A 6000-nucleotide genomic window follows, 5' to 3' on the forward strand; every position below is an offset into this window, starting at 1 on the left:
CCAACAATAACTGATATTGGATAAATAGGATAAAGAAGGGAATCTCATGCTTATCTGAACACTTACAGACATTCTCATTATGTGTCATTCATTTCACAATGTAAGAAATCAACATTTGAAGCATTTTTTTTTGACAATTGCTGTTTTGGATGGCAATTTATGAGAATTCAGTGCAGAAAAATTACACTTTTTCATTTCCCCGGCGTAAAACAGTATACAGTGCCTTCGGAGAGTATTCAGACACCTTGACTTTTTCCATATTTTGTTACGTTACAGCCTTATTCTAAAATTTTCTTCAGCAATCTACACACAATACCCCATAATGACAAAGCGAAAACAGGTTTTTAGATTTTTTGCAAATGAATTACAAATATAAAAAACAGAAATACCTTATTTACATACAGTTGAAGTCAGAAGTTTACATACACCTTAGCCAAATACATTTAAACTCAGTTTTTCACAATTCCTGACATTTAATCCTAGTAAAAATTCCCTGTCTTAGGACAGTTAGGATCACCACTTTATTTTAAGAATGTGAAATGTCAGAATAATAGTAGAGAGAATGATTTATTTCAGCTTTTATTTCTTTCATCACATTCCCAGTGGGTCAGACATTTACATACACTCAATTAGTATTTGGTAGCGTTGCCTTGAAATTGTTTAACTCATCCCAAACCATCTCAATTGGGTTGAGGTCGGGGGATTGTGGCGGCCAGGCCATCTGATGCAGCACTCCATCACTCTCCTTCTTGGTCAAATAGCCCTTACACAGCCTGGAGGTGTGTTGGGTCATTGTCCTGTTGAAAAACAAATGATTGTCCCACTAAGCCCAAACCAGATGGGATGGCGTATCACTGCAGAATGCTGTGGTAGCCATGCTGGTTAAGTGTGCCTTGAATTCTAAATAAATCACAGACAGTGTCACCAGCAAAGCACCCCCACACCATAACACCACCTCCTCCATGCTTTACGGTGGGAACTACACATGTAGAGATCATCCGTTCACCCACACCGCTTCTCACAACGACACGGCGGCTTGAACCAAAATTCTCAAATTTGTACTCCAGACCAAAGGACATATTTCTACTGGACTAATGTCCATTGCTCGTGTTTCTTGGCCCAAGCAGGTATCTTCTTATTTTTGGTGTCCTTTAGTAGTGGTTTCTTTGCAGCAATTCGACCATGAAGGCCTGATTCACACAGTCCCCTCTGAACAGTTGATGTTGAGATGTGTCTGTTACTTGAACTCCGTGAAGCATTTATTTGGGCTGCAATTTCTGAGGCTGGTAACTCTAATGAACTTATCCTCATGAGAGCCAGTTTCATCATAACGCTTGATGGTTTTTGCGACTGCACTTGAAGAAACTTTCAAAGTTATTGAAATGTTCCGTGTTGACTGACCTTCATGTCTTAAAGTAATGATGGACTGTCGTTTCTCTTTGCTTATTTGAGCTGTTCTTGCCATAATATGGACTTGGTCTTTTACCAAATAGGGCTATCTTCTGTATACCCCCCCTACCTTGTCACAACACAACTGATTGGCTCAAATGCATTAAGAAGGAAAGAAATTCCACAATTTCCACAAATTAACTTTTAACAAGGCACACCTGTTAATTGAAATGCATTCCAGGTGACTACCTCATGAAGCTGGTTGAGAGAATGCCATGAGTGTGCAATGCTGTCATCAAGGCAAAGGGTGGCTATTTGAAGAATCTCAATTATAAAATATATTTTGATTTGTTGAACACTTTTTTGGTTACTATATGATTCCATATGTGTTATTTCATAGTTTTGATGTCTTCACTATCATTCTACAATGTAAACATTTTTACAAATAAAGAAAAACCCTTGAATGAGTTGGTTTGTCCAAACCTTTGACTGGTAGTGTAAATGTGTTATTTCAGTTTTTTTATAAATTAGCCAAAATTTCTAAAAACCTGTTTTTGTTTTGTCATTATGGGGTATTGTGTGTAGATTGATGAGATTATATATACTTTTGTGGACATTTTAGAATAAGGCTGTAACGTAACAAAATGTGGAAAAAGTCAAGGGGTCTGAATACTTTCTGAAGGCACTGTATATCGGTATGGGTAAGTTTTGTCCCCCCAAAAAATCGGAATCGGTATCGGACCCCAAAAAAACATATCGGTAGGGCTCTAGTTTATATACCAATCTAGCTACTGACTGTATATTTTATTTATTTTTGCTTAACATTGACCAGAGGCTAGGATGAACTCGCAGTGAAACTGTTGTTTTGTAAAAATAGATATTCTCTAATTCTCTTAAACACACACACACCCTCCCCAGGCTGAGAACATGCTGAGACAACCCACCCAAACCTAAGACTTTACCTTTCCAGATATCTGTCATATCCTAATGTTAACTCATTCCTCACAACACACTGCTAGAACATACATCCCACAACACCTTTCACCTCAGGAGCAATGTTCCCTTTAAAACAATTGGGCGCTGAGCAAATTTCAGGTCTGCTGAGCGCAAACTTCAACGTTGTGAAAATTCTGTGCAACTTCCAGCGTGCATTTACTGTGAACACTGAGGCTGTACCCGCTTTAAGTTACAGTTTCAGACAGTGGTCAAGTAGGCTACTGTGTGGGTGATGATAATGTAGACCTACCAGAGTGGCCTACCATCAAAAACAATGGAGAAAATGCATCCCATAACATGGAAATAGCTGTTCTATCATTCAGCCTAAAGCAGCAGCCAACATGTGGTGTTCAATGTAGGTCTACATTCCATGAGACTGAAAAAAACATGCAGGGCTTGACATTAACCTGTTTATCCACTTGTCCTTCAGACAAGGAGGTGACTGAAAATGTTGTTATATTGTTTGATGCAAGAAACCTCTTCACAAAATAAAATGCATTATTATTCTCATGCCATTATTACAGAGAATCAGACAAATTATGCTAGCCTGCCAATTGGCTACTTAGCTTATTCAAGCCTGTCTCAAAATACAACACTGCCCCTTAAAGACAAAAAAGAAAGCTCTTTACCCTACTTGCTTTTCAAAGAAATGTACACTTTTTGTGCTCTTCTAAGAAGCAACCACTCCCCCATTGCTGACCACAAATGATCTATAACTGGGCTAATAACTCACAAACTAGCAAAGGATATGAACAAATGTGCACACATGGCTTCATGCAGCTCTCGCTTTGATCTCAAAACAAGCGCATCTACTCACGACAGCTCAAGCTGTTAACACAGTCCAGTTGAAAGTGAAAGGCACAGATCCATATATGGCAATGGTCTATTTGCATATAGGCCTACTGCAGCTCTAATTGGTTATGGCGCACCGGTCTGTGTTGAGTACAGGCCTGAGTCGTGCCTGTCAATGCAATAGAATCCTACTCCGATGCGTTGTGCCTCTAACAAAATCTCTTGCATAGTTAGTTTTGCATACTAAGTCTCGCATAGTTGTTTTGGTACGTTGCATTGAAAGTGGCTAATATTGCGTTGATTCGATCACAATTCCCCCAGTAAAGGGAAACTTTGATAGTGTTAACTAATGGTGAAAACTTCTGCACTTGACATGAGGAGCCTCGGTCAAGCGGGGCTCGTCTCCTTTGAATATCAGTCTTTTGACATTCGGTTGATCCGCTTGACGGGAGTGGACCCTTTTCCGGCTTACAGACTGGCCGTCACTCTAGAAAGTTGAGTGAAGTTAAATGTTGTGCTTCTCTGCACGGGCTGATAATTATTCTGGGCGGCAGTCCACAGGGACCTGCGCGCCCCCGCGCAGCTTAGAGAGAACATTGCTCAGGAGGCCAGCCCGCTCACTCCCTTCCATCTCTGCAGCACACTGGTCAAAAATGTTTTCTAGGTGTTACTTGAGTTTAAAAGAGGAGATGTGTCCGAGAACAGAGCTCTGAACCATTCCAGAGCAGTGAGCAATGAGCACATTGGCTAGTGAGTGACCTCTCCAGTATGTATGATGAGCTGAGATCCAGTAAGTTTGATAAGGGCCCAGAGTTGACACAAGGTCAGGGCTAAGTGACCAAGATCCTCAATACAGTCCAGGTCTTACTGTAACTGTTGTTTTTTGTCAGCCTGAGCAACCTTTGACGTGAGCTCCACAATGAACTGTAAAGCATCCAATCAAGGACATAGCAACACTGTCCAGCATCCAGCCTCATGATGTCACTGCTAGCTCACCTCTATTTAGGCATTCCTCTGGATATCTGTTTATACAGTTTGACTCAAGCAGTGCAGGCACTCATTACACACATTTGATCTAGCACCAAGCTCCCTCCTGATTGTGTACACATATGGGCTCAAATAATTCATTTCCTTGAAAGACATGTCCAGTGTTGTATTGCAGTCACATTCACAAACAGTTACACCACACACACACACACACACAAGTACGCACGCGCACACACACTCACACACGCACACTCACACGCTCCCACAAGTAATGCTGTTATCTAAACAGAATATTGAGATATAAACCTACATTGTAGTAGAGTAGAGTCTCTGTACACAGATAATGACATTGCAGATGAGAAATGTCCCTCGCAAGTTTCTTCCCTCAATGAAATCGAATTTGTTTCTGGGGAATTATGACTTTGTTCCTTCCTCTTATTTGAGCAGTTTTCTCTGACAGTAGGCCTATATAGGAGTAAATCATGTTAATGATGACTTTACTGAGTCCGATGGATTACAGTGCAGAGAGGGTTCAATTCAGTCTGAAAATGTGTATACAAACTCAAACTGGTTGTTTTGGGATGCTTGCTTCTTAGTTTTCTCAGTTCTGTAACCTGCATGGCTGCTTGCCATACCTGCAGCCAGATTGCACAAAGATGATCAACAAGTGTACTAAAAGTAAGGGGTTCCACTTAGGACAATATCAAATATTCACTGTAGTACTGTTATAACTAGGCTACTTAGACTATTGTGGATCTTTCTATTGTTTCCCTGTTAAACTGATCAATTAGATACGTGTATATGTGATTCACGGATCAAAGTAAAGTATCCAATACCCCACACCAGCATAAGGACAGAAATAACCCAGACCGGCTGTCTCTACGTCTGGAAATCACATCTTCTTGCTACTTCACGCAGTTACAATGCCAGTGACGTCAGCCAAGACACCGACTTTTCTAGAAATCCCCGTCATTGGAACACTTCTGGGTCTCGTGAATGTAAGTTGCTTTGAAATGTATGTATATATATATATATATATATATATATATATATATATATATATGTTTTATGTTGAGAGAAAGGTGAATGCATATGTTGTGTTATAAATACCAATAACCTGAAGTTATAATGGCATTCTGTAATATTGGCTAAAACGTTCAAAACTTTCAAAACTTTCTCTGAAAGTTATGTTACATTGTTGCTGCATAATGCTACAGTTGCCAACAAGGCACGTAAAGCTAACGAATGCGCAAAAACGAGCTGTTCACGATTTCATTAAATAATTAATCTCAGGTTTAGCATCAAGAATGTCCCATAAAACGGGGCAGTTGTTATTGACAACCATACACAGCATGTTAAAGGAATAACATGATGCGCGCCTCTGTGTGCATATTACATATTATATCAAGGAAGATATCATGACAGTATGGATCTGGAACATTAAAATGTATATGAAATCTTACCTTTTCTTTCCCTTGTAATTGTAAGACTATCCTACACCTTTAACGGCATGAGAACATCTATTCAAGACCGCCCGGGGTAAGTGATTAGCACTAGTATTCTGCCAGCAGCACAAACGATGACGTCGCTTTTGTATGGTAATGAGAAAACGTTCAAAAATAAAGGTCGCATTTCAAAACATTGCAATGTGGATAACTAATTCAGATGATATTGAATTATAATCCATTTTAATACATTTTAATTATGGCCACAGTCTATTACAGTGTATTGCATTGGGGGATATGGAGGGGGTGGAGAACGAAGTGCTGCTGGGTTTGTATGACACAGGCCCCCTACCACATTTGGTTAGTAGAGACCCTACTTAGTATTTCCCAC

General features: G+C 39.9%; 1 protein-coding gene across 1 annotated transcript in view; it reads right to left on the bottom strand.

Moving 5' to 3' along the window:
• Positions 1–5710, bottom strand: part of p4ha2 (procollagen-proline, 2-oxoglutarate 4-dioxygenase (proline 4-hydroxylase), alpha polypeptide 2) — a 44244-nt gene extending 38534 nt beyond the window's left edge. The window contains exon 1 of the mRNA XM_041893624.2: positions 5628–5710. The gene's annotated coding sequence lies outside the window, so the exon portion shown is untranslated. The remainder of the gene's footprint in view (positions 1–5627) is intronic.
• Positions 5711–6000: the final 290 nt, after the last annotated feature.

Source organism: Coregonus clupeaformis, chromosome 13 (assembly GCF_020615455.1).
Source record: "Coregonus clupeaformis isolate EN_2021a chromosome 13, ASM2061545v1, whole genome shotgun sequence".
In the NCBI taxonomy this organism is placed as follows: Eukaryota; Metazoa; Chordata; class Actinopteri; order Salmoniformes; family Salmonidae; genus Coregonus; species Coregonus clupeaformis.